Source organism: Alosa alosa, chromosome 20 (genome assembly GCF_017589495.1).
Source record: "Alosa alosa isolate M-15738 ecotype Scorff River chromosome 20, AALO_Geno_1.1, whole genome shotgun sequence".
Classification (NCBI taxonomy): Eukaryota; Metazoa; Chordata; class Actinopteri; order Clupeiformes; family Clupeidae; genus Alosa; species Alosa alosa.
Window position 1 is genome coordinate 27,293,022 of NC_063208.1, and position 19,890 is coordinate 27,312,911.

A 19,890-nucleotide genomic window follows, 5' to 3' on the forward strand; every position below is an offset into this window, starting at 1 on the left:
ACACACAATTCAAGAATTTCTCAGAATTATGAACAGGCAAGATGGGGGTGGGGTTGTATAAAATGAATTTTACATGTGAAATCTATGAACTAATCATGTTTTGGTAATTGTTGTCTAGCAGATACCAGTGAGAATTGAGTGTGGATAATGCAATTTTGTGAGACAGTTAGAATCATATAGGCCTTTCAGCGTGATTTATTTTTGTGGAAAAAATGTGCTGGACTGGGCGGCGGTCATATTTTGTACCGCTCTGCGGTACATCTAGTTTAGATGCGCACTTGATCGCGCATCCATGCAGGCAAAACGTAGGAATCAAATGTGGCGACGGCACACAAGTTGGAAAAAACGTTGTGACAACTTGTTTGTGATTTTTAATAATATTTTTTGCATAGCCCTCAGACCCCACCACAGATTTGCCCCCTTTCTATGCCTTGCAACATATTTTCAAATGAGTTGTAAAGATTACATTCACATTCATTCATTTAGCAGACAAGCGACGTACACATCGACATAACAGGGAAAGCCAAGAATCGAACCCCCAACTTTTCAGGCTACTGCATGCTGGTCCAGCTCCTTATCCACTACACTACCTTGGCCCAGAAATCACCACAACTATGCAAGAGTTTCTGTTTTCTTCTACTACACACTGTCATTAAACAGCTGTAAACTATTATTAAATGCTGTATTCTTCTTCGTTTGTAAAGCATTATTCCTACATTAATTCTCATCTGTAAATAATGTTTACACACAGTTAAAATTGGTTTGTTTATTATTTACACACATATTATTTACACACATACACACACATATTATTATAATGGTTTGTTTATTATTAACACACATATCTATATTATATTTTGGAATTGACTGTTATAATACCACTGGGCAGAGGTAGTGTAGTGGATAGGGAGCTGGGTTAACATACAGTAACCCATAAAGTTGGGGGTTCAAACCCTGGCGTCCACCAATTTGACCTTGCCCTTTAATTTCATTGACATGTGTAAGTCGCTTTGGGTGAAAGTGTCGGCTAAATTAACAAATGCAAGTGTAAACTTTATAACTAATTTGTAAATGTGTTGCAAGGCATAAAATGTCCTAACTTTAGATGAGCTCACAAAATATCACTAACTAACCACTTCACAAAATATCATTAACAACTCACTCCTGAGTTAATTATGAATTATAGTATAAGGAAGTGGTTTATAAAATATGTATCCTCACCCTAACTAATCATTAGTGCATGTGTATGTAACAACTGTTAAATAATGGAAATATTACTTAATCAAAAACATATTATTGCATAATTTATTAAGTATTAACAATAATGTATAAACATATTTTAGATATAGGCTTATTTACTATGAACAAACAATTTATAACTGTGTGAACAAATGCTTTACTGATGATAAATTAGAAATTACTAATGATGAACAAACCATTAACTAATAAGTAACAAAGGCTTAATAAATTATGAATTGTGTGTAGTTATTATAAAGTGTTACCATTTTTTCTTCAGGTGTCCAGCCTATTTCAGTTCAGTTATAGCCTAGGCCTATGTTCCATTGCACAGCCTTAAGCCATGTCCTGTACAAGTGCCAATAAATAAATTGCTGCGACTATCAAAGAGCCTAAAGTTCAAACAGTTGAATGTAAAATGGTCCGGCATGTTTTCATTATTGATATTAATTTTTCTTTGTCTTCCTACAAGTGTTCTGCCTATTTCCTTTTCAAGCCTATAAGCAACATGCCAACATGTAAAATTATCAATAAATATGTTGCCACGTGAAAGTAATTGTGGTGAATAATTACTTAATATTAATCTTAGACTGGCAAACTTCAGGAAAAACACAGGAATCAAGTTTATTCTGTTACAAGCAGAGAGGGTACAAAAAAATGGTCTATGGTCTATGTAGGCCTAGCCCAGGCCTGGAAGGCCTAGGTTGGCCTGTAGCCTCTCTTTCGTTCTACATCCTTCTAGTCTTAGTCTAAGTCCAAGTCTAACAAACATTGCAGTTTAGTTACTTTTGAATGCTTTAAACAAAGGAAGAATTTGGCGCAAAAACAAGCCCACTTGGTTGGTTCTCCACTTGGCATCAGACACACCTACTCACACCCACTTCACACCTATCTGAATAGCATAAGGAGAGATATCTTATATATCAGAAATATCACTTATAGAATGTTCCAAACATTCTCACAATCAAATCATTACAATCTTTGTACTGAGACTATCACAATGATACCAAACATGAATAGATTTACATTTCATGACACATGGATACATTATATCAAGGTAACATCCTTTGTCCTGTGTACCTGATAGCCCTTGAACCAGTACATTTGCGTTTCATTGGGGGAGGGGAGGGTGTCTTTGTTTTAAAGGAGAATTCCGGTGTGATATTGACCTAAAGTGTATTGAAACATGATACCGAGTATGAACGTATGTCTCATAGCCCATCTCGGCTTGTCCCCTGCACTCCAAAATCTGGCGCTAGTTAGCCGATGCTACCAACAGCTTTTTCAATAGTGGTGCTTCGGCATCGGGCTAGCCATGCAAATAAATCACTGTTTTACACCCATTTACGAGGCTCAATGTATCTCCACACTTCATTGGTAGACTTCCGAGGGCCCTGACATTTAAAACGAGACATTGAGAACTTTGAAAAATGCACTGGTAGTTTACTTACAAGACGATTTATAGGCCTACAGACAGTATCTTCACGAAGTTTAGCGTTTGCAGCCATCTTGAATTTAGTCACGATAAGTCGAGCAACGAGTAAGAATGAACAGGTATGATAAGGCATCAGATTCCACAAATAATTCAGTGGAAATGCATGGATTCCAGTTGCTGCTACTGGAAGAAACTGGAATCCATGCACTACTACTATAGTAGTAGTAGTTTAATCAGAATGAGAAATAAACTGTCCATGTAAACACGGCTATTGAAATGAATGATATTTATGAGAGGCCTTTGTCATCATGAGTCTGTATGGATAGTAACATTGTTGTCACTGAAGTTATGTGGATAACCCAATTGGTCATAGTGTAAGACTTGGGCCAAATCTTCCACACTTCATCTCACCTACTGCTGTTAAGGACTTACTCGTATGGTCTCAGACAAGATCTATGAAATTATTATTTTATTGCAGTAATTATTTTTATCCTATTTTATATCTTACCTTTTATACCATGCTTTTATGCTCTTATGTTAGGCTATATATGGTTACACAGCATAATATTAGCCTAAATGAGTCTCACCACACACATTTCATTGTAGGCTACAGTTATGCTTGGCATATTGTGCATATTATGACAAATACACTTAAAACTTGAACTGGAACCTGATTGAGACTTGCATGTTTTGGCCGTTTCAAAGCCAAATCTGCTTCCAAGGGAGCTGCAACCAGACTAGGCCCCATTACCTTATTAAACCACTAAACCCCCTGCTGATGAACCTACCATTTTTCCACTGGGAGATCGAGCATGTTAAAGGTGGGGTGGTAGGGTGACAGTGTCAAACTCTCCTCCCTATAAGACTCCACTGATCCTGTTGCCATCAGTGGAGCTTTTCCGTGGGCCTCACATCAGAGGCCGTCTGTGATTTTGGACTCCAAGCACTTGGATGAATAAAACTAGGGCTTAACTTTTCCAAGGGGCCCCCTTTTCAACTCGTCCAGGGGAGCTAGGGCCCCAGTCCCCAGTCTGAAACACAGGAGGATGCCAGGGGTCAAGCGATCCATTTGAGTTATGGCAGCTAATTGCACGGAATAACAAACGATTGGAAGAGAGGCCATATGCCGAGGAGACTAGTCCTCTCATTATTTTTGTTACTGTCCTGTTGCTGTCCTCTCTCTCTCTTGTCCCCTTTCTTTCTCTCACTCCCCCTCCATCTCTTCCCTTCTCTTTATTTCCCCTCTTTCTCTCTCTTTTTCTTTCTCTCTCATCCCCCCTCACTCTCTCACTTTTCCCCTCTCTCTCTCTCTCTCTGTTTTCCCCTTTCTCTCTCTCTCACTCACTTCCTGTCATGTCTTTTTCCACCATCATAACTGAGGACTGAGAAGGGGCTCATCATCCTGGAGCTCTGGGTTACCATGGTGCACCCGCTATCCCATAGTGCGTCTCTCCCGATATCACACCTCTGACTTCGGTGGAGACAGATTTTCACCCCAGGGACAGAGCTCTTGTTCCCAATATGGAAATCTCTTTTATAGTTATGGTTATTGTTATAGTGATGGTATTTAGCAGATGCTTTTATCCAAAGCATTGTGCAACAACATTAGCATTTCCAACCTAATATATTCACAAACACACACACACATCCTCATTATGATTTCTTTTGTCAAGTGTGTGTGTGTGTGTGTGTGTGTGTGTGTGTGTGTGTGTGTGTGCGTGCGTGTGTGTGTGTGTGTGTGTGTGTGTGTGCTTTTGTCAGGGTCATTTCCTGTGCAGAGGGAGAAGCAGCTTGTTGCTGTCTCGCCGTGCACACACTCCACTCCCAGCGTCACTCTTATCCTGGTCATCTTCAGTGACTGCGGGTGGTCCAACACACACACACACACACACACACACACACACACACACACAGAGACACACACACACAAATTATAGTGTTTACTCTACACACTCTCCACACATGGATAAGGCACACATTCTAACCATATGCAACCACTCACCAAACACTCAAACACACACACACACACATACTGTATACACTACATGTACACACACATCACACACAGACACTGCTCACTCCACCAAACACACACACACACACACACACACACACACAGATGTGAAGTCTGGGTGGAAAGGGAGGATGGGACTCGCAGATTACTGAATCAAAAGAAAAAGGCACTTTGGCAAATATTTTTAGAGCTTCATTCCTCACTCTTATCCTCCTTCGCCTCCCTCTCTCCCTCCCTCCCTCTTTTTCTCTGTCCCTCTCTACCTCTCTGTTCTCTTTCCTCCATCCCCCTCTTTGTACATGTAATGTCTGTGCTCTTGAACACTATGCACCTTCCAAGCACACAGGCAACCTGTCCAGAAAAACCTAAGCATAAGTTTACAGGTAAATCCTCCGACTCCTGGATCCAATTAGAGTCATTAATCAATTTCTATGAAGCCATTAGCCATAAATACTATTATCTCGATGTCCATCGGACGTTAAAGAGTTATGTCCTATCATGCTCTAGCCCTCTTCTTTTTCTCGTCTGTCTACTCTTCCTCCCTGCCTTCTTTCTTTCCGTCTTTTTCTCGCCCTGCGTCGCTCTCCCGTCTTTTCTTCTCTTCTTTCGTCCGTCTCAGGGACTGGCAGGGAGCCACACTCCCACACAGTCCGCGTCTGTACGCCACCGCGCACCCTGTGACCCTGCTCAGCCGCCGCACTATAAAAAGCCGCCGTCTCTTTTTCCTCCAAACCCCACGAAACACACACACACACACACACAGAGAGAGAGAAAAAAGAGGAACGGCCACCACCTTGGTCTTAAGCCTCCTGCTGCCGCCGCTGGTGCTGGTACTGCTGGGCTGGCTCCTCTTTTAAAAGCTAAATTAATACAAACAGCCTCTTAAAGCTGGACTCTGCTGCCAGGGTTCTGGACGTTAGTCTAGGCCTGCGTCTGGATGAAGGGGTTAGTAATAGCAAGGAATACCTTGTACCTATGTAGTTCTGTTGTCCAGAATGGCTATCAGCTATCACAGCACATATTGCCAAAAGACATCAGTTAGCATGCTAGCAAGCTTTTATCAATGCTGACTACGTCATTTTTAATGTAGACTGCTCTCTGATGCTTTAATAGCACGACTGACAAATCCAAGTAGTGACCAGAGCTGGCAAAATCGATGTGGGATTGTTCAGATGCAGATGAAGGCTACAGTGACTCACCATTGAGGTCAGGAACCCTTTCGAATGTGAAGTTGATACATGGATATGGCTCTGAGCACAAGAGAAACACCATGGATGACAAACCCAGCCAAAAAGCAGAGGACAGACTTTCACATGAATAAGTCTTTTTATGGGGGCTGTTAAAAACTGATTGACGGTACGGCCTCAAGCGGCTAGCCAAAAGTTAGCTAACTTTGTGAGGGAGCTAATCGGACGAATGGATTTACCCTCACCACAAGATTAACATTGCTCTACCCAGTGGTGTGACCTCTTCTAGTCTGAGGTACTGTATGTCTTTGGAAAAGTGGCCTTGGTTTGGCATCAAATAGGAACAAGGTTCTTGTGTGACTCCAGAGAGTTATGTCAGATGTCCCCATTGGCACACAAGGTTTCGCTCTCCCTTTCTGTTTCTCTCTGTCTCTCCGCTTCTTCAAGGCAAAGCTGAAGCTTTCTGACAGAAATCATGGGCTCACCACAGTTTCTCTCTAACAACAAAGCCGGACATGAAGGTTTTAAACTGGTAATTTAAATGTGCTTTACATTAAATGTACCATATAAAATTGGTTTTGGCCATGTTAGGCTAGTGTTGCTAATCACTGATCTTGTTAATGTAAGGTTTTGACCTGTAACTCCAATTACCCTTGCTTATGTGTCATACAGACTTAATATGTAAATGCATGTATTGATGTAATGAATTGAACTGAGCAAGAATTGCTGTTCATTGTGACCTTCAAAACACTGCACTCTTCACAGGTTATTTGGCATTATGCTAAGCTATGCTAATGGTGTCAATGGGTTATTGCATGACAGAAGGATATATATCCTTCTATCTAACTCTGGGGTAAATGGCAAGCAGTTCCTCTTTCACAAAGCCTCTAGAATAGAGAATTGGTCAGGATCATTTTTATTCTCCAGCTGTTCACTTCTGATCCTGGCCAAAGATCTCGATGAACCCCAGTGTTCACAAATCGAAGCCTGTCCCTGGCGTCTTTATGTGAGTCAGAGCAGACGCTTTTGCAGCTGTGCTTGGAGTTTACCATGACCCTGGACCTCATCAGTCACTACCATTAATTAAAACCTATTTATCTCTCGGCGTGTGTAAACTCTCCCAGAAACCAAAACAAATACTAATACTCCCCTCTGCCTTGCTGACAGATGTATCCACCATCAGATTTACGATCACAGTTATCTTTTGAATCTAGATTCTGGTGCTTGTTACACAATGGGGAGAGGGAAGAAAAACAGGCCAAACAAGAAGAACAAACAAAGGTCTGTTTTCATGGGGAAACACACAGTAATCAAAAGCTGCCCCTCTCCTAAAGAGGAAGACTTCGCTGCTGATTTGGCAAAGCTCCCTTTGCCAAATGCAAGACACACAATCTCTTTTCTCTTTCTTTCCCCCTCTCTCTCCTTCTCTCTTTCATTTTATTTCACTTCCTGGCACACAGAGTCTTCATCCACTGAAGTTAAATGTTGGTTTTGATGACTCCTACAATGCTATAATAATACATTTCTCAAGCACGCACTTTGATATTATGGTCCAGAGAATCAACATCATAAAGCAGCTCTAAACAAACCTCTGTTTAAATTTGGAGTATAAAAGCCTCTCTCTGACACACACACACACACACACACACACACACACACACCACAGGCATGCACACACACACACACACACACACACACACACACAGACACACACACACACACACACATCATACATACACACACACAAACACACACACACCACACATCACAGATACACAAGCACCACAGATACACACACACACACCTCACACGCATACATCACAAATACACACACACACACCACAGATACACACACACCATTCACACATCACAGATACACACACTCACCCTTTTCTTGCTATGATGAAGGACTAGTGATTTAGTCAAGTGCTAAACCCTCATTACAATTGCCTTGAGGATATTTGACATTTAAGGAACCTCAAATGTCATGAATCATGGCTGAAAATTAAATAAACTGTGCCCACCACATATCAAACAGTATGTGGGTTATGCCACTCCATAAGGGCATAAGGGGGCCATGGTGGCGCTGGGGTGGCAGTGCCAGTCGTCTGGCTGGTTTTAGCCCAGTGCCACACTACGACTGGCAGGAAAAATAACAGTTGTTATTTATCCATGTGCAAGTGTTCAATTACTCTTTGCAATTATTTTACTGTTGTTCTGCAGAGTATGTTTGATCTTCATGGTGAGTTGGTTTAATGCTTCTCCTGTTGCTTGTTAGGGACCAACTAGTAATGCATTGAGAGAGTGAATAATGGGATGATTTGTGGATTTTTGTTTGTTTGTCATCAGATTAAATTATAGATTTGGTGGGGGTTGTCAAAAGGGCTGCACTCTGCTGGAAGCAGTTTTAAAAGAAATATGCTCAAAAACTACCCAAACATTGTGGCTTTAATTTTTAGCATGTGCTAATGGGAGAGAAAAAAGTACTGTACAGCAGCTTAGATAAGTTATCAACAAAAAATGAAAAATGAATGACACATGATATTTTACCTTAACACACTATATGCCTATATGAAAACCTACTGTACCAGTAAGATATCTGTTTAGTATCTTTTGTGGAGGGCTTCAGAGGAAAGTCCTGGGAATAGCAAACTGAATGTTTATCATTACAGTGCTTCCAATAAATCATTAGCCAGTGGACAACAAAATGCAAAACAAAGTTTTCAATGAGGGGTGCAGCCTTCATGTTTTGCTATGTCTGTGTCATTTCTGTGTCATTATGACCGCCGCTAGTGTAGCTAGTTTGATTGTTGGTGTATCTGTGTAACATAAACACGGTTATACCAAGCAAATTGAAAACAGCACTGTAATTGTCTCTTTTGTCATCCCTTTCTTTGTTTGATCCTCATGGTGGTGAGTTGGTTTCCTCCTCCTTCTTCTTCTGCATTTGTAGAGTAATTTATGAGATAATTTATGGATGTGAGTTTTGTTGACAGGAAGATAGAGGAGATGGAGACAGCACAAAGCAGTGAAATAAACAACACTGTGCCATCAGACTAAATAACTCAAGTATTTGGTGAGATTTTTCAAATGAAGTACCTCCATTGGAAACAATGAAAAATAAAAGAATTTGCTCAAAAACAAACAGTGTGGCTTCAACTTTAAACGCATACCGCAGCTTTGAGAAGTTATCAACAACAAAAAAAAGATTGATTTATGGCTTTACTGTAACACACTGTTGACCAGTGTAAATGCCTGCCAGTAGGTTACGACATCTGCTCAAGGGCTTCAGAAGAAACTCCTGTGAATGGCAAACTGAACTCATTTACATCTCCCTTGAACCTTTTGCAAACTTGAAATACCTTATATAGCCTGCAAAATGAATCAATGCAACCAAAACTACATATAGCATTATCAAAATCAAACTTTTGCACCAAATGGCACACACTCATATTACCAGATTTTTGTCTAACCAGCTACACACTGTTGGGCATGATGAAAATCACTCTCATCTTTAGTATGCTTTGCCACAATACTAAAACAAGTTGTAGAATATTCTTCAGATTGTTCACATGCACAGAAATACTTGCATGTACACACATGCTGTTGAAACATTTATTTTCACCAAACAAGTCAAACAAGTGCAACATATGCACAGCAGATATATTTACATTGGAGTGAACAAGAATATGCTCACAAAAACAGTAAACTGAAAAAGAAAATTGCAGAAAAATGTTGTCTTCTTTGGCCATGAACTCCTCTACCAGCTCTCACTCTTCCTCCCCCTCTCATTCTCACCCTCCCTCTTCCTCTCTCTGCAACGTCTTCCATTGTTGTTGTAAAAAAAAAGATGCTCACCTGTGGTCTTTTCATAGTGCTTACTTCCTGATTGAAGTGGTAACAATTAACCAATTGGCCAATTAGGTTATGTAGTGTAATGTTGAATAGACCTCTCCAGAATAAGTCCCGCCTCCTAACTTCCGTATCCATCCAACCTTCGGTCATCAAATGTCTATGGGAAATAACATGGCGTTTTGAAAGATCGTACCTGTCAAACTCTGTAGGTGACAAAGTAGAAAAAGCTGCTGGGCAGATTGGCCTACACACTTCTGTATCTAGTTTTCACTGGATTTTTTGATTTTCGGTGCCGTTTAAGTAGTATAGTCTATAGTATGCTACTTAAACGGCACCGACAATCAAAAAATCCAGTGGAAACTAGATGGCAGAAGTGTGTAGGCCAATCTGCCCACCAGCTTTTTCTACTTATACCTACAGATGTTTTACCGGTATGATATTTCGAAACGCCATGTTATTTCCCATAGACAATCGACGCCCGGAAGTTGGATGGATACGGAAGTTACGGAGGCGGGACTTATTCTGGAGAGGTCTATGGCAGTGTTTTGAAATGGCAAACATGTGACTTTATGTCAGATTGTTGTGTCTTTTGCAGAGAACCGTGTTCACTGCATTTCAAAAGTGCCATTTTGAATTGCAAAATGTGTGTAAAGCAGAAAATGTGTTTAGAGTTTTGGAGACTTGAGAAGAGGTTTTGTTCTCGGTGTGTCCGTTTAAATAATTGTGCTTTGCATGTCATTTTAGTGTGTTAGCAATTGGAAAAAACCGTAAGCGACAGAGACGCATAACTATACAGTTAGAGTTGTAGACGTCCACAGAACCCTGTGCATCGTATCTGCCACGGCCTGTGTCCATACAGCACATGGGAAACTCCCATCACATGACCTTTCAAGTTGGTTAAAATGCCCAAATAATAGTAATAATAATTTAGTTATAACAATATGCCTCCTGTGTATGTAGAAAGCTGTAAAACAAAACAAAGCAGCCGGCAAAGACAACAAGGTAGCCAAAGCGTGTAGTTTGTAACAGCTGATTTTTCTGGTTGTTTTCTTCCAGGAAAGGGTCATATGGGAGGAGTCCCGTGATTGGAGCACAACAAATCAGGGAAGGAAACAGGAACAGAATGTGTGTATTTATGTCATCGTTTTCATTAGATTAGTCTGTCTGCATTAACACACGACACTGGAGTTTTCCAACTAAAATAATCTCAACAACGTTTTGATATTCAGGGATCTCGAAAACAGCAGCATAATCATAACAGAAGTGTTTAAAGTGATTAAAACGAATACTGAATAATGTAGACTCCAACTCCAACTCCAAATTCCAGTTTGGTATACTTGAAATGGAGGGAGAAAGTGGGGGGAGAAGAGAGGGGGAGAAGAAGAGAGATATAGTGGAAGAGAGAGAGGGAGAGAAAGAGATAAGGAGATGAATACACAGAAAGAGGGTGAGCGGTTCCTCAGAGAGAGAGAGAAACAAAGGTGCCCAAGAGAGAGTGGGAGCAAGAGAGAGAAAATGCCTTAGAGAGGAGACAGGGAGAGGAATCAACAGAAAGAGAGAGAGAGAGAAAGCAAGAGAGAGTATAGAGAAAGAGAAAAAATGCCATAAAGACAGTGGGAGAGAAGGAAACATGGAGAGGAATTGACAGAAAGAGAGAGGGAGAGAGAGAAAGAAAGAGAGAGCATAGAGAAAGAGAGAAAATGCTGTAGGGAGAATGGGAGAAAAAGAGACAGGGAGAGGAATCAACAGAGAGAGTGAAAGCAATAGAGAGAGAGAGTAGAGAGAAAGTGAAAAATGCCTTAATAAAAGGCAGGATAAAAGATGCAATCAGAGAGAGAGTGAGAGCAAGGGAAAGAGAGAAATGCTTAAAGAGAGAGGAGAGGAAGAAAGAGGGAGTTGAATAGACTCTGAAACATATCAACGTGAAGGGAAACCTTTAACCCCTGGGGCCTCCCTGAGGTCGTGTTTGTGGTCAGAGTGGCCGCTCTAACACTCCTGGAGAATGCAGAATTTGTCAAAAGGGTGATGATTGCACAGGAAACTGTTCCTCCCCACTTAATGAACATCAACAACTGAAAGCTCAGAAGGCCGGAGAAAGGCCCCTCACAGGCAACACTTCAGAAAAAATAAATGCAAATATTTATCTTATTTGGAATGTAAGATGCCTGCGACATACCATAACTAAAAGAATGTGCTCGGAACCGGGTAATAAAAACGTCATTGTTTAACTGTTTGGACGTATGGTATATTCACCAACATGAGTACTGGATACGATATTGGTCAGTATATATTTCACATGGCACATTCTCCCAGATTTATTGATAGGTTTAACCTTCAAAAGGTTTAACCTTAAAAATCAGCCATAGGTCAAAGCATCACTAAACTGCGATCTTAAAGCATGAAATCGTGGATGCTGTCAGTGTAAAATGTACACAATTCTCATGAGGAGTTTTTAAGGAGGACACCTCACCATCAATGTCCCCTCTGGCATTACATGTGGCCATTGGCCACTTGTCTCTTCATCAACTTAATCACATATTACTCATGCCGGACTAGCTGCGTCATTAATCAATTATGCGCATTCATGATAATCAAATGATGAAGGCAATTAATGAGTCAATGTTTATGGTGCGGGTTTCTTACCCTGCATGACTTAAGGTAATTAAAAAAGAACCAAAACATTTCTAAGGGTAAGACATTACTCTCAACCAATGCAAAGTGACATGATATTGATGATGAGATGATTGTGTGTTTAGAATTTATGAGGTGATGTCTTAAAGGAGAAATCCGGTATAAAATGGATTTTGGATATGCTTAGTATAACGAGTTCGAATGTTCATTGGGGTGCAAAAAAACGCTCATCCGATGCATTCTAAACTAGCCTGTTTTTAGCCTATGCTTCCAAAATGCTAACACTGGTAGCGATAGGGCATTTCTCATGGTAAAAAGATCGCTAATTTTAAACCATTTACGAGGTTCAAAATAGCCCGACACTTCTTTGGAGGTATAATGAGGTTCCTAACATATAAAACGAGTCATTGACAACTTTGTAAATGTACAGATAGTTTATTAAAAAGGACTGTATACAGACAATACCTTGAGTCGTTTGCCGATCAGCACCATCTTGAAATTAAGTCCCTACAACACAGATCTCACATGTTTTTGACGGAAGTGAATGAAGTCAAAAACACTACTTCCTTCAAAAACACGTGAGATTTGTTCAAATCCAAAATCCATGTTACACCGGATTTCCCCTTTAAGTTTAGCATCACTGCTCTTCTGTTGTAGGGCTTTAATTTTTCCTAATCCACATCCAGAGGTGGACAGAGTACACAGCTTCATTACTTGACTAAAAGTACAGATACCCTTTGCTAAATTTTACTCAAGTACAAGTAAAAGTACAACAGTCAGATGTACGACGGAGTATTAGGGCCACACATGAAGAAAAAAAATATTTTTGCCATGGCGAGATTAAACTCGACATGTTGACTTTAAAGTCGACATGTCGACATTAAAATCGACATTTCGAGAATAAAGTTGAAATGTAACGTCGACTTTAATGTCGACGTGTCGACTTCGCCACGTCGACATTAAACTCGACATTTCGAGAATAAAGTTGAAATATCATATCTACTTTAATCTCGACGTGTCGACTTTTAAAGTCGACATGCTGACATTAAACTCGCAATAGGCCCTACTGTTTAAACATAGCCTACACAGTTTAAGCTATGTAGCCTACACTAATATACAATATGTTACAATAAAAAAAGGGCTTTAAATAGGTGTTATTTCAGATAGATTGCAGATATTCAGATAGATTGCGTCTTGTCTGTTAACTACTCATTGCCGTCATCGTGAAGTGCTGTCTCGCAGTTATGGAAATACCATGCACTATGCCGTTTAGGCTAAATAGCTAGAAAAATATATGTATCCAATGATATAATGTTTCTATACAAACTGTTATTTCACTCTGTTTTACGTGGTTAAGGCCACTACACATCCAAATAACTGCCCTTCATGACCCACAGGCCGTCACTCTGGCACATGGCAAAACTCATTTTTCTAAAACTGCTTTTCCATGTCTCACCTGCAATACGTATAGGAGGCTAGAAACACATAGCCTAAGCATATACTATTTTGATCCTGTGAGAGAATATGTGTGCATGCACTTTATTTATGCACTTTGTGTGCATGTAGGCTACTAGCCTACATGGTGTGGTCGGGAGGATAGCTTCATTCGTCCCTCCATAGACATTCAGCAATAGGCTGTTTTGCATCCATTACAAACAAGCAACGTGAAAGTCTAGGATTGGGGAGAGCGCCTAGTATGCCTCTAGTGCATAAGCATGAACCTTTAGATGAAAAACAACACTTTAATAATAGGCCTACAATAAATAAACCGCTATGACGTTTAGGCTACTTTTGACCATCGCATTTATCGCCTGTAACTCTGTGATAAGGACCTAACAGCAAAGTATTTGGCTGAGCAACGTAGGCTAGGTTAATATGTTCTGTTTTGTCCACATGATATAGGCCTATGTCTAATCATTGTTGCACTCGAACACTCTGAATCATTGTTGCACTTGTTGCATTGTTTCATTCGTCCTCCCTTTCAATCGTCCCGAGCGGTCGTTCTCTCTCCAAACTAACTTTATTCTCAAAATGTTGAGTTTAATGTCGACACGTCGAGATTCGAAGTCGACATGATATTTCAACTTTATTCTCGAAATGTTGAGTTTAATGTCAACATGGTGACATTAAAGTCGATATGTCGAGATTAAAGTCGATATTACATTTCAACTTTATTCTCGAAATGTCGAGTTTAATGTTGACATGGTTACTTTAAAGTCGACATGTCGAGTTTAATCTCGTCATGGCAAAAATATTTTTTCCTTCATGTGTGGCCCTAATACTCCGTCGTACAGATGTCTACTTAAGTAAAAGTACTGAAGTACTTGTTTTTAAAAGTACTTGAGTATCAAGAGTACAAGAGTAGCCTAAATTTTCTAAATATTGCATTACTACTGCCACAGTGCTTACATTTATGTACAGAAACGTCCTACATAGAGTTATGAAAAATGTTTATGTTAATACCTTGGAGAATGTAAAATGAATTGGAAGTAAAATCATTAAAAGTCATTTTCATCTTTTTACCATGTTGCCAGGGATGGGCAGTATTTCTAATACATGAATTTAAAATACGTATTTCAAATACAAAATACTATTTTGTAATTGAAACACTTGAAGCGAAAACTCATTAACTTGTTAAGAAAATTGAAATAGTCTGGCGAGGTGGGGCCACAGGTTGGCACATTTCCGGGATGGACATGCTGCGTCTTCATCCATTGTTTCGTCCATGGTTTCGTCTTATCTAAATCTGACCATGGAGTTGACTTTGGCAAAAAGCTGAAGGTGATTGCTGATAGGCTGTCCCAATCAGTGGCGCCTGCACAATCCAATCGCATTTGAGAGGGAAACAACAAATTAAGGGTTTCCGAGATTTTTCTTTTTCCCTTATAGTATCGGGTACTCACAGTTATGGATAGAAATGTAGTGGAGTAAAGAGTACAATATTTGCCTCTCAAATGTACTTGAGTAAAGTCATGAGTACTCCCCAAAAATGATACTCGAGTAAAGTACAGATCCCTCAAAATTGTACTCAAGGACTGTACTCAAGTAAATGTACTCCGTTACTGTCTGGCTCTGTCCACATCTACATAACAGAACTTATGCTGTTTGGTGAACCAAGAATGTAAAATGGGTAAAGCCAGTGTCGGTTGTTTTTGTTTTTATATCTTAATCAAAATATGTATCTTGTCATTACTTTTTTTAGTGGATGGATGTTTAATTATACATTTCAGTTGTAATTTCACAGTGGAACTTGATGTCCTCTCATGCTGCCAAAAATGTGGAGGAAATTTGTTTAAAAGCACCAACACTTATTCAGATTCCAAAGAAGAAACAGAATGATAAAAATAAAAAAAAGCGACCAGTGACTGAAGCTGGAGAGCACTGGGGGAGCAGTGTTTTTTCCACAAAAACAGCACATTTAAGGCTGAGTTTGTGCCTGCAGTCTGCACAGGCTTGGGCACATTTAAAACAACAGTAATGAGTTTTGGTCTGGAACTAGCGAGCTGGCCACCTAAAATGCAAGCAGAAACCTTGCCAGCGGACAGCCCCGATAGCACTCAAAACAGCTTGTGAATATGCTAACTTGCCAGCGAATAGCCTCGATAGCACTCAAAACAGCTCACCAATATGCTAACTTGCCAGCGAATAGCCCCGATAGCACTCAAAACAGCTTGCGAATATGCTAACTTGCCAGCGAATAGCCTCGATAGCACTCAAAACAGCTCACCAATATGCTAACTTGCCAGCGAATAGCCCCGATAGCACTCAAAACAGCTTGCGAATGTGCTAACTTGCCAGCAGACAGCCCCGATAGCACTCAAAACAACTCGGTAATGTGCTAACTTGCCAGCGGACAGCCCTTTATCTGTCTTTCACATGATTGTGCAACATGAAAATCTTTCCATCATAAGATCATTCTGTCCAATTATAATCAACATCAAAATATATATTTCACGATCATATAACATCAAAATATGTGCTTCCTATAGGATCATATACATGTGAAAATTCTGATACCACGATACCATGTGCCTACCAACACATTTGTGGAAAAGTGACAATCTTTGCCTGGTATTGCTTTAAGGGTTTGAGTTCTGGTCCAGAGAGAACCACAGGGACTGAGGCAGGAAATGCCAGCTCCAGCACATGAGCAGTGGCTCCTTTCAGAGCTGATCCATGGCTCTCTTTTTCTCACTCTCACTCTCCCTGACACAAATACTCTCTCTCTCCCTCTCCCTGACACAAATACTTTCTCTCTTCTCTCTCTCTCTCTCCGACACAAATACTCTCTCACATTGTGTATGTATATATCTCTCTTTCTTTAGTTATTTCAATTCAATCAAATTCAATCCATTATTGACATGACCTGTTTGACATGTTTGTACAATGTTGCCAAAACATAGCATAGTGTTATGAAAGAGAGACGATCTATCTATCAATCTATCTACCTATCAATCTATCTATCTTGTCTATATGCATATATCTCTGTTTCATTCACTATTTCTCTACCTCTCGCTCAGTCCCTCTCCCCCTGTCTGCCTCTGTATCTGGCTGTCCCTCTTTGTCTGTATCTGTCTGTATCTGTCTCTCTTTCTCTCATTGACATGCAGTGTGTGGAAAATAAGACAATTTAGCTGATGCTGTTATTCAGGCAAGTGGGACAGACATGTTAGTGCAGGAATAACTCGCACAGAATCAAGTGACAGTTCTAGAGAAGGGATAATCAAGTGATAAGTGCTACATCACAGTTTTTCTCAGTCGCTTTGGTGCATTTCTCGAATCATAATGAACATTTGCACAACACTCAAATTCCAATCTCAATTCTCTATTTTACCCTTCCCCCTTCCCCTTAGTTTTGCACGTGAGACGAAGGGCTATCTCAATTCTCATTTCGATCGAGGGGTAGGGATAAGGGCAAGGGGGTAGATACCCTTAAAACCAAGCAAGATCGGAGCTTACTTGAAACCGAGGGTAAGAGAAATACCCAACATACACCGCTCACACCGGAAAAACAAGCACACCGAGAGATTCATTGACATGAAATGTTGGCATTAAAGGAGAATTCCGGTGTGATATTGACCTAAAGTGTGTTAAAACATGATACCGAGTGTGAACGTATGTCTCATCGATCCAAAAATAATTCTGTGGAAATGCATGGATTCCAGTTGCTGCTACTGGAAGAAACTGGAATCCATGCATTTCCACTGAATTATTTTTGGAATCTGATCCCTTATCATACCTGTTCGTTCTTACTGTCGTCAACTTTATCGTGACTAAATTCAAGATGGCTGCAAACGCTAAACTTTGTGAAGATACTGTCTGTATAAATCGTATTGTAAGTAAACTACCAGGGCTTTTTCAAAGTTCTCAATGTCTCGTTTTAAATGTCAGGTCAATGTCACACACTTCAATGTCAATGAAGTGTGGAGATACATTGAGCCTCGTAAATGGTGTAAAACAGTGATTTATTTGCATGGCTAGCCCGATGCCGAAGCACCACCATTGAAAAAGCTGTTGGTAGCATCGGCTAACTAGCGCCAGATTTTGGAGTGCAGGAGACAAGCTGAGGTGGGCTATGAGACATACGTTCACACTCGGTATCATGTTTCAACACACTTTAGGTCAATATCACACCTGAATTCTCCTTTAATAAGGATTATAAAATTAAAATGGTAATTGTTTTATGTTGCATTCAATCTTGTGACCATATATTGAAGGTCCTGTTCTTCACGAGGACGTTTTCAAAAATCGCTGTTTTGTGAATGTTAACAGCACATTATTTGCGCGAATGTCTCGCATTTTACATATTTCCATGTTTACCCCGCAAATTGGCAGCATACCATGTCAGAAATGTAAAGTTCAACACCAGCTAAATTCGCTGAACTTTTTTTACCGCTTGTCTGAAATGAATGCTGCATAGGCCTACTGCTGCCGACTCCTCGCATAGGCTATTACAGGTAGCGATTGCTTCTGATGTCAAGTAACGACCATTTGGATATTATTGTAAAATTTGTGGGATGTTTACATAGCAAACTGCATGTTTATTTTGTCCCCCATCCCTGTTTCATTCACCCGGACCAGAAGGTAGGCTGCGAACGAACATAGGCACGTTCTGCTGTTGTTGAAATAATTCCTGAATGGTTTTATTCCGAGCTGAAAATGCAATGATGGCCTATTTGACAGAAGACAGGTTGCTAGTGACAAAATATTAGCTTTCAGTGTGGTACGATCTCTGTAAATTACTTTAATTCAAGTGTTTCAATCATCCAGCTCTCCCTTATGGTTAGCTCATTTCCAAGGGGAATATTCTTCACCCCTATGTCTTCGGTTTCGAGGGACAAGGGCTAGGGGTAAGATGAAGGGATAGGGGAAGGGGTAAAACAGAGAATTGAGATTGGCCCTTAGTGCATTTCTCAACACAATTAGTGCAAACTGCACAGCATAGTGGATAACCTGCAAAAGTGTGTATCTTGCTCAAAATGCTTAGTTTATGCCTCAAAAACAAATATGTATGCCAATGAAACGGTCAGTGCAGTCAAAATGACAAGTCATGATGCTAAACTGTTTTGTCTAGTTGTCAATATGACAGTTTAAGTACGTATTTAAGTATTAGTATTAAGTAAGTCTGTAAGTATTTTCTAATAAACAATGCGCAAGACAGAACTGTTTTCTATTTCAAAACTACAAAGTTACACATTAATGTGTGTGGAGGGGTCGGATTGCAAAACAGTGGATATGTTTCTTTCCCCTTGGTCAGAGCTGTGCACCACTGTACATCTCTATACATCCTGACATTCGTGTCTGTCAGGTCACATGCTAAGTGACTATGAGAACTAGTTATGACCAGTGTTGAAGTCAAATCACTATGCCTCGAGTCCGAGTCCAGGTTCGAGTCTCCAGTGTTCAAGTCCGAGTCAAGTCCAAGTCATTAAAGAAAATTCCAAGTCAAGTCCGAGTTGAGTCCACTACTCATCCGAGTCAAGTCCGAGTTGAGTCACTATTAAATGCAAAACTGACAACCTTCGGGGCATTCATGTCTCCAGGCATTTGGCGTCCTGGACTCGAGTACTACAACACTGGTTATGACAGATAGTTCAACAGAATCAACACATTTAAAAATAAAAAAAACAGCAGACATTTGTAAAAAAATCAGTTGCATAGATGTACAAAAGCATTGCAATTTGTTCAAGATGGGGAGAAACTGTTTCAGTGATGTGAAGTGAAAAGATGATATGGAGTTTGAACAAACAGTTTTGAGAATTACAGCAACTGAGATAAAACTGTAAGCATATCCAGTTGCATAGCCAAGTAGTGCTAGGAGATGAGGAATCAATGTGTTTGTGCATGTGTCAGTATATTTGTGCAAGCATAAAATATGTGTGTGTGTGTGTGTGTGTGTTTTGGGTGACTGGATGTCAATGTGTGTGTATGGGGGTCAGAATACCTTTTTTCCCAGAGAGGAACAGTGGCACAGCATTCCAGGGAGTGCCTCTCTCCAGCAAACAATCCCGACTCTATCCTGTGTGTGTGTG